The sequence below is a fragment of the Onychomys torridus genome, chromosome 14 (assembly GCF_903995425.1).
Source record: "Onychomys torridus chromosome 14, mOncTor1.1, whole genome shotgun sequence".
Taxonomy (NCBI): Eukaryota; Metazoa; Chordata; class Mammalia; order Rodentia; family Cricetidae; genus Onychomys; species Onychomys torridus.
Genome location: NC_050456.1, coordinates 41,508,987 through 41,519,646, shown reverse-complemented (window position 1 = coordinate 41,519,646; position 10,660 = coordinate 41,508,987). Strand labels below are relative to the sequence as shown.

The window sequence follows — 10,660 nt, the reverse complement described above, 5'->3', positions numbered from 1 at the left end:
ACTGATCTCATCTTCCTCTTTAGCCTCTTCCCTGAAATATACCAGGAGCAGTGGGGTGAGGGGAGGCATCTTTAAACTTCTCAGTTAAAGATGGCTTAAAGGTTGTTTTGTTTGTTTTTTGTTTGTTTGTTTTGTTTTTGGTAAATCAAGTGGGGTTTGTTTTGTTTTGTTTTTGTTTTGTTTGTTAAATGCAGTTTTAAAAATCCCTGTGTCTCTCTAAACTGGCATCTTTACATGAGGCAGACATGAACTTGTGGTAGGAAGACAGGGCCTTGGATGTATTTGATGCTCGTTGGCTCTTTTCTGGTCTGCTGTGGTATGTGCTGGTGTGCACCTGGCCTTTAGTGTATAGAGCAGGCAGGCAGTGCTAGTACCTGGAATTCTTTTTTTTTTTTTTTTTTTTTTTTGGAGCTGAGGATCAAACCCAGGACCTTGCGCTTGTCTAGCTAGGCAAGCACTCTACCACTGAGCTAAATCCCCAACCCCAGTATCTGGATTTCTTAACATTTACTTTCAACTGTGAAACGCCACACACTTTATCTCTGCCTATAGATCTTTAAGTTATTAATTCATGTTTAATTTTTAGCCATGATATGATTTGTGCATGTGTGTTGATGGTGGTATTGACACACATGCTACTGTGTGCTTATGTCATCAGAGGACAACTCACAGGCATGGTTCTCTTCTTTGACTGGGTGGGGCCCCGGGGACTGAACTCAGACTATCAGGCTTGGTGTCGGACACCTTTACCCAGATGAGAATTGTGTCCCCTGCTGAGACTTTGAGCTGCTGGCTGACTTAGAACTGAAGGTCATTGAGATCATTGACTTCCCATCCCCCATCGGCATCTCAGTTAGTGTTTACCATCATCATTGTCCTCATGGTTAATTGGTGAGGTTTTTGTTTTGTTTTGTTTTTGTTTGTTTTTTTTAATCTTTGCAATCTCTACATTTAACTATATACAGTGTTCTAGAAATTTCGCACACGGGCTTCAGAGAAAAGGGCTACGATGTTATATTGGAGCTTCTAGGGAGATTAGGAATGGAGACGGTTTTTCTCCAGTTGAGAAGAATAACATGAACACAAAGCTATAGAAGCTTAAAGAATCAAAATGTCTTCATGGGTCCCTGAGGAAGCCTGTTTGATTAAAGTGGAGAGACTTTTGTTGGGAAACGAAGTTGAGATCAAATTGGGAACATTTTTGTTCACATTTTTCTTTAAAGTTTATTCGATACAACACAGTCTCCAACTTCACTGAGGTGGCTGACCATGTCCACGACCAAAGCCAGCCCCAGCCTCAGCTTCCTGGTCAGCACCAGCAGGCACAGCAGTCTTTCTGTACATGTCTCGGTCTGCTCTCCTTCTTGCGAATCTTGCAGGTGGATCCTCTCTGGATCTTTGGGCCGAGGCCTGCCAGTTCAGGATGGTTACATTGCAGAGTGCAGGCCCTTTCTCCAGGGATAGGTGGAGGTCATCTGGGAGATACTGCATGCCCTCATTTGTAAGATACCAACAGAAATGTCTCCAGACAAACTGCTCCTTCCCGTAGCCTTGAGTCTTCAGAGACCACACAGCCTTCAGTATGTGAAGGCTGGGCACACATTCTTGTCTGCCAGCTCGGGGTGTTTGGACATATGGACATCTTTCTCAGCAACTGGCACTCCTTCCTTAAAAAGGAGTTCATAGATGGCAGTCTGGTTCTTAGGCATCAACATTGCAGCAGGGTCCGAGATGAAGGCTGGGAAGGAAGGGATATGCACAGCACAGCGTCTCTACTGGGCCCAAACTGGGAAAAGTTTAAGACAGGGAAGAAGCATTCCAATCTGAAGCAGAGGGAAATGCAGGAGATAATTAAATAGCTATATTTTTGGAGACAGTCTCTCATAGCTCATGCTGACCTTGAACTCCCTATGTCGTCAAGGATGACCTTGAACCCGTTTCTCCTGCCTTCATCTCCTGATGATTACAGGTGTGTGACACTCTGCCCAGGTTAATTAATTTATTTTGAATCAGGTAAATAATATGATGGAATAGGTGTAAGAAAAAGAAAATTAGTATTGGAGCTGCAGAGATTCTCAACAACCACATGTTGGCTCACAACCATCTGTAATGAGATCTGATGCCCTCTTTCGGCATGCAGGCATACATGCAGACAGAGCACTCATACATTAAAGAAAAATCAGTATGTTATTGGATAGAATGGAAAGAATAGGGCAGATCAAAGAGGAAAAGCCTATCTCCACTCCATGACAGTGTTTACCCTCTGCTGGCTGCTGGAGACACAGTGGTGGGCAAACTAAGTCAAGCTAGAGAACTGTACAGCATAGGAACAGAATAATGAGGAATAAATTAGGGCTGAGTGTCCTAGTTTAGTTTGGGTGGCTGTGATAAAATACCCCCAATAAAAAGCAACTTAAAGGAAAGGGAGTCTATTTTGGTTCACAATTCCAGGTTACATTACAGTCCTTTTTTTTTTTTCTTCTTCAGTTTTTCAAGACAGGGTTCCTCTGTGTATCCCTGGCTGTCCTAGAACTCACTCTGTAGCCCAGGCTGGCCTCAAACGCAGAGATCCACTTGGCTCTGCCTCCCAAGTGCTGGGATCAAAAGCGTGTGCCACCACACCTGGTTTACACACCTGGGTCATGTGACAGCATTAGGAGCTGGAGCTAGCTGGTCATCTCCATCCATAGTTAGGAGCAGAAGGAAATGGATGCAAGCTTACTTGCTTGCTCTGCTCTGTGTCTCCATTCTTCTACAGCTACAATCCCTCTGCCTAGGGAATGGTGCTTCCCAGAGTGGGCTGGGTCATCCCCTGTCAATTAATTTAATTAAGACAATCGCTTACAGACATGCCTACAGGTCAATCCAATGTAAAGACAAGACAAAACCTCTTTTCTAGGGTTATTCCAGGTGGTATTGAGTTGACAATTAAAGCTATCACACTGAGATTTTGAATATCGTCTAATACGACTTTACAAGCAAATGGACATATTTCAGGAGAAACGGATACTTAGAACAGAAACAAAGGCACATGAACAGTGAAAAAATGGATGGGTTAGGTTGACATTAAGTGGTGTTTACCTGAGATGGGTTAGGTTAACCTACATGGTGTTAACATGTGTGTAGTATAAGTGATGTTTAGCCAAGAAAGATACTGTACTGCTCCAGCGACAGGGAATCAAATAAAGAAAACAATTTTGTTTTAATATTTAAGCGCAAATTCTTTCATACATATGAAACCCTGGTATGTTTTTTAAACCCGTTTTCCTCCATTGACCTGACTTCCAGACATGTAAATAAATTAGTCCTAGCAGGCTCACATTATTTACTTCTTCTCTGCCTCTTTTTCCTATAAAGGCAATTCTTAGGAGAATCATGTCCATTACTCTCCTTGGAAACTCTTGTAAATTGAGATTGTAGCCATTATGGTAAACTATTGCTATAACCCATTTATTGTGGCTACCAAAGTATATGTGGTGTGTGTGGTGGAGGGTTATGGGGGTTGGCCTATTCTTGAGGAGCCTACAGTACATTGGAAGATAGAAAATGATGGAGAATTGAAACTATGCTAATGACTGTGAAGGATAGGGAGGTAAAGTAAGAGTTTATAATGGGCATTGCTAAGGCCGTAATACTCTCCGGCTGCTCTTCCAGAGATCCTGAGTTCAATTCTCAACAACCACATGGTGGCTCACAACCATCTGTAATGGGATCTGATGGATCTGAGACTTGGAGGGTATATAGATTATTCAGTGAAGATGGAGATTTCTAGCTGAGGACCTAACCAGAAACTGGATTTGTGGTGAAAAAGAGTATGTTAAGAATGGAAAGATTTGTAATATGGAAGCATTGCAAAAGGATGGATGGAGTTAATATACTGTGAAGATGTAGAGAAAGAGTTCTATAAAGGGGCCTATAAACCATGGTAAGAGTTTTGTTATTTACTACAGGAACAAAAGGAAGCCATTTGGTGTGTGTGTGTGTGTGTGTGTGTGTGTGTGTTGTTATATTATGACAGTAAAAATGAAATAAGACAGCTTGCCATGTTGGCAACTACATATGTGAATATGGAACCCAGGAGATAGGTAGCATGGAAAAGTTGCTACTCTATATACTCTATATGACTGCTCATTTAATTCTACTTCTTATGTTTGGAGAATTCCTACTATAGCAATTTGGGAGGAAGAAAAAAAAACGAGCATGTGCTGAAGTACTGTGGAGAGGTCAGGTCACATAAGGACTAAATTTAGTGGATTTAACGACTGTGCTGGCTAGTTTTATGTCAGCTTGAACACAAACTATAATCATCTGAGAGAAGAGAACTCAAATGAAAAAATGCCCCCAGTAGATCAGGCTGCAGACAAGCCTGTAGGGTACTTCTTAATTAGTGATTGATAGAGGAGGGCCCAGCCCATTGTGGTTGGTGCTATCCCTGGGCTGGTGGTCCTGAGTTCTATAAGAAAGCAGGCTGAGCAGGCCAGTAAGCAGCAATCCTCTATGGCCTCTGCATCAGCTCTTGCTTCCAGGTTCCTGCCCTGTTTGAGTTCCTGCCATGGCTTCCCTCAACTGACTGTGATTCAGATATGTAAGCCAAATAAACAATTCTTTCCCCAAGTTACTTTTGGTCATGGTGTCTTATAGCAATAGAAAACCAAATTTAGACAATGATAGAATGTCATTTAGTTGTTCAGTAAGGACAAAGTTTATGATGCAACGGAACTGGAAGGCAGACTGGAGTCAGTTGAGAAATAAGCTTAGAGGGAGACCATGTAAGCTGGAACAACTGTTTGAAAATGTGTTGGCCGGAGGTTGAGCAAATTGGCTGTGGAGAAAGAGTCTCCAGCAATCAATTTGAACAGTGATTTGTGCAGAAAACTACCTTCAGGGGCATAAAGATGAGGTTTTAGCACAACATGTTGAAAAAGTCAAGAAGGAAAGAGTAGCTGATTGTAACCCTTCCTTAATTTCAAGAGGGCTAGCATGGGGGGAGACTGTGTTGGGGAGAGGGGCTGAAGGAGTTAAGTCTAAGCCAGAGAGGTCGAATCAGGTAGAGGAAAACCCTGCATTGAGCAGACTTCTGTGGTGCTTGTCCTCAGACCAGAACTTCATGAATGGAGCCTCTGGGGCCATGATAGGCTTATGACCAAATGACCAAATGACTGTCTTCCCCTCCCAAAATCAGACAACACACAGAGAGACTCCATCTGCTGGGTAATACTGTAGGAAAGTCAGTGCAGGATATTGTCTTGGAACTAAGTACCAGGCTAGTAAATGCAGCATCTGACAGATGCAGTGAGCCCGTCCCCAGGTTAGTACACATGATGGAGCCTCTGGTCTTGACCTTGTACCTGTCCCATTCCAAAATTGTCTTTTGAAGATGTTCTGGCAAGGAAGATGCTCTGCCTACTGAATAATTTTTAATAAATTTTTTATTACTCACACATGGGACAGGTACAGCTTGGGAACATGTGTGCATGTGTATGTGACAGTAACTAAGATATGCACAGATGTGAATTTAAATACAAATAAATTTATTTCTTTTCACATCACAGTAAGGCAATGTTTCTAGATTTCTACAGATTTTCATTAGGAAGTCTAGTATTGTGTTGAAGTGAGTCAGCTCTTACTAAATGTTCTTGGCAGCTGTAGTGACATGGAGCCAACAAAACTCAGTGCCTCTACCCTTCATAGTTATTTTCATAAACTTTCCTAGGAGGGGGTAGTTAATAAACACACTACAGCAACCATAATAAGAACAAAGATGGGTTAATTTTCTAAAATAGGAAGAACTCAGTAACAGAAAAAACAAATAATCTGATTTTAAAATGAGCAAAGGACCTAGGTAGACATTTCTTGAAAAGACATACAAATCACAACAGGTAAATGAAGAAATGTACAGCATCACTAATTACCAAGTTAAAAAAAAAATCAAACCCTGAGATATCATCTCACACCTGTTACAATAATTATGATTTTAAAAGAAAAAAGAAAACAGGTGTTGGTGGTGATGTGTAGAAAATGAAAAGTTGTAGTATGCTATTAGTGGAAATATAAATTAGTATAGCCATCATAGAAAAAAATAAGAAGGTTCCTCAAAAAAGGTAAAAAAGAGGAGATTGGCATGATTGCACATACCTGCAGTTTCAGTACTCCAGAGGCTAAAGGATCTCCAGTTCTATACCAGCCTGGGATGCCTAGCAAAACCTTGTCTCAAATCCATCCACCCATGCATGCATGCATGCATGCATAAATGCATACATATATACTGGATACAGCAATCCTCCTAGTAGCTGCATTTCTATAATCACTGCAGCATTTTTCACAATAGCCGAATGTGTGGCATCAACCTAAGTGTTCGCCAACCGGTGAAGGGATAAAGAAAATGTAATATACACACAGAGACAATATAATACTATTTGGTTTTGAGAAGGAGAAAGTCCTGTAATTTGGGACAATAGGCATGAAGCTGTATTATGCTAAGAAAATAAGCAAGGCACAGAAAGACAGGTATGGCATGGCTTCACTTGTCTGTGGGATCTATAAAAGTCGAATCTGTCCCTAGAAGTTGGGGAAATGCAAATCAAAACAACTTTGAAATTTCATTTCATCCCAGTTAGAATGGCAAAGAGCAACAAAACAATTAACAACAAATGCGGGAGGGGATTGGAGGAGCCCTCGTTCACTGCTGGTGTGATTGCAGCCTCTATGGAAATCAGGGTAGAGAATTTTCAAAAAAGATTGAAACAAATCTACCATCTGACTCAGCTTGTCGGCTCCTTGGCATATTCTCTAAGGACACCACATCCTTCTCCACAGATGCTTGCTCAGTCAGGTTCATTGCTGCTCTCTTCGCAATAACTAGGAAATGGAATCAACCTAAATTCACTGGTTCTTCAACCAACGAATGAGTAACAAAAAGATGGTACATGTACACTATGTACACCACATACACTGTGGAATACTGTTCAGCTGTAAATAAAAATGAAATCATGAACTTTGCAGGCAAATGGATGGAACTAGAAAAGATCGTGTTGAGTGAGGTAACTCAGACCCAGAAAGACAGATGTCATACATTCTCTCTCTGTGGAGGCTCCTAGCTGCAGATCTTCAGATGTAAGTGCATGGTTTGAAATAACTGCGGAAACCAGGAAAGTAAACCAGAACCATTGCCAGGACAGGGAGGTTAGGGAGCATCAGGGGAGGGAATAGAAGGATACATATGACCTGATTTGGGAAATGCAAAAAGAGGGGCTCTTTAGGGAGAGAGGGGGGACATGAGACAGAACAAGAGGGGAGGGGAGTAACTAACATTAAGGAAGTCTGAAAAAGCCATGAGGAATCATACTATTAACTACTCACCTAAAAAAAAGCCCTATAATACATGCAATTCTGTGTATAGATATACATACATAGGGTTCTTGTTGTTTTGTTTTTGTTTTTGTTTTTTCCTTGAGATGTGGTTTCTCCATGTAGCCCTGGCTGTCCTGGAACTTGCTCTATAGACCAAGCTGGTCTCAGACTAAGAGATCCACCTACCTCTGCCTCCTAAGTGCTGGGATTAAAAGTGTGCGCCACCACTGCCTGACTCTACATTTATAGTTTCAACGAACCTTTCTCATCTGGGGTATCGATGCTCCCCCCAAGAGCCAATGACTATCTTTAAAAAAAAGCCCAAATACTAGACACAAGAAGACCCCTTTTGAGTTGCGGGCCAGGGCTGTCCAAGAAATTCCTAAAACATACAGGTTCTATGAAAGTTTCCAAAGGAAGGAGTCAGCCAACAGTCCTACCCAGCTGTGACCATAGCAATGAACAGCATGGCACATAACTCTAATGGCGCAGTAGTGGCATGTGTACCTTGGCAGTAACCAGTCACTCTCTAATTGGACTTAAGACCTGCTCAACACTTGGGGCTGGAGAGATTGCTCAGTCATTAAGAGCACAGGCTGCTCTTCCAGAAGTTGTGAATTCAATTCCCAGCAACCACTGGTGGCTCATAACCATCTATAATGGGATCTGATGCCCTCTTCTGGCATGCAGTTGTATTTGCAGACACATACACACATACTGTAAGACCAAAATGAGCCACCTTAGAAATAAGACCGAAATGCTTTCACCCTAAAACTAAGGCCTAAGATTTCTCCTTTTAGGTACAGGCCATGAGTTACTAGAATAGGCCACAAGTTACTGGAATAGGCCACAAGTTACTGAAACCAGCCAGTCCAGATTCCAGAAACCAGGAAGTGTAAAAGTACAGAGTCACAAGGTAATGACTTCGGACTATAGAATGTCCTCTCCCTGGTTCCCTAGGTAACTGACCATAAAAATGCCCACAGTGAGAGCAGCCAATGAGAGATGGTGGTGGGCAACCACTCTCTTAGAAGTAAAGATTAAGCCATGATTTCTAGAAAGTCCCTGGAAGCGAGCCAATCAGAATTGTACCCATACTAGCACCCCTAAATGATGTAACCTTGTGGTTTTTTCCTTTAAAAACTGAGCTTGCACAGAGGCGGGCACTTCCTCCAGCCTCCACTGCATTGGACCTGCTGGATGAAGTCCCTGCCTAGGCTTGTATTGCTGTTGGATATCCAGACTTAAACCTTGCTTTTGCATTCCGGCATGCTCGTCTTTGGTTGTCTTTCTGGGGATTGTGATCTGGGCACAACAATACATACATACATACATACATACATACATACATACATACATACATACTGTTTAAAAAATTACACTGGAAACCTAGCTAACTACCCAGTGACAGTGAAGTCATTGATATTGGAGGGGACCTACAACCACGACTTTACTAAGTCGACATAATATCCCTAGCAACAACCTAGACATTTGTCCTTGAACCCACAGATACGTGCAGTCTTATTCTTCATCAAGGAAACTTCTTTTTGCAGCAGACAGAGATCGTTATGGAAAATTACAGCAAATCAGAATCTCAATCCCAATGAACATCTACAAAACACTCCCACACCCAAGGCTCTGGGAAGATTGTGGAAGATGGGAGCAAAGGCTGTAAGAGTCAGAGATCAGGGAGTTGGCTGTGAGACTGTGTCTCTTAGTGCCCAAATGTGAGCTGAACAAAGATGGCACCAAGAGACATGCCAAAATAGACCCAAGGTGGTGGTGATGCGGGCGGTACACAGAGAACTACAACTGAGGAATACTGAGAACAAGAGAATAGTCTTCCCAGGGAAGACACAACATTGGTTATCCAATATCAAATGGTCTGTTGCAGCAACGCCTGTGCTACCACCACCGGTTGGTTCACCGTGTCCGAGCAGCGAGGGGCTGTGGATCAAAAAACAGAGACAAGAAGAATGCAGAATGCTGTTTATCGAAAGAGGGAGGAAACTTTAAATACAGGCTCACAGCACAATGGAGGAACCCTGGAGGGCAGAAGTTCCATACCCAGTGTTCTACATTCTTGCATCTAAGCTGTTTACACCAAATGCAGGATACTCTAACAAAGAACCTCCTCAGGGAGTGAGCATTCAGGAAGAAGGAAACCGGCAGGGAATCAGCATAGGGAGGACCTCTGGTCAAGGTTGGCAAGCAGACAACAGTTACCCAAATTAGGGGTTTCAGGGCCCTACAATGGTCAGCCCTGAAAACATACATACAACTGATATTGCATACATATACATATATGAATAGAATAAGCATGAATGGGGGGGCATGAATTTGAAAGAGAGCAAGGAGAGTTATTTGGGAGGGTTGGGAAGGAGGAAAGGGAAGGAAGAAATTATGTAACTATTATAATCTCAATAAATGTTCCACCAGGCAGTGGTGGCACAAGCCTTTAATCCCAGTGCTCGGGAGGCAGAGACAGGCAGATCTCTGTGAGTTCAAGGCCAGCCTGGTCTACAGAGCGAGATCCAAGAAAAGCTCCAAGCTACACAGAGAAACCCTGTCTCGAAAAACAAAAACAAAAACAAAACAACAAAAAAGTTTCAAAAACTTGCACTCGTAGAAGCAGAGGGCAGTTTAGAGATTGCCGAGAGTTAGGAGAGATGGGAGATAGAAGCAGGGAATTTTTAATCAAAAAGCACATAATTTCAGCTAGGCAGGATGGATGAATTCTGGAAAACTAGTGTACATCATGGTGACTAGAGTCAATAATACTGCATTCTGTACTTGATATATGGTAAGACAGTAGATCTTAAATGACCTCACCATCCCCACAAATAATAATTAAATGAGGTGGTGGATATGCTACATAAGTTAACTTGATTTCATTTCATAATTGCTATGGCTTGTATATGAGTTGAGTGTGTTTCCCTCAAGGCATCATGTGTTGAAATTTAATCCCCATTTTGAGATATTAAGGTGGTAGACATTTAACCTGACTCTAGTACTTAGAAGCGGGGATTTGGGGATCAAATTAGGATTAGATATAACCACTAGAATGGAGCAGTCATAATTGAATCTTGACTGCTATATGAAAAGAAGGTGAGGGACCAGAGGAGACACAGTACGCATGGTTGATTGAAGTCTTGGGGTGTGATGCCTTGCACTGCTTTGGAATGTTATTGTCAAGAGGGCTACCAGTAGATGTGGCCCCTCAGCCATGGGCTTCAGGCTGAGCCAAAATATACTCATTAAGGCAAACTTACTGGTCTGCAGTATTGTGTTGTTATCAATAGACAGCAAA

At 42.1% G+C, this 10,660-nt stretch overlaps 1 pseudogene; it reads right to left on the bottom strand.

Annotated features, from left to right (window-relative positions):
- Nucleotides 1-1,251: 1,251 nt before the first annotated feature.
- Nucleotides 1,252-1,715, bottom strand: LOC118595261 (annotated as a pseudogene).
- Nucleotides 1,716-10,660: the final 8,945 nt, after the last annotated feature.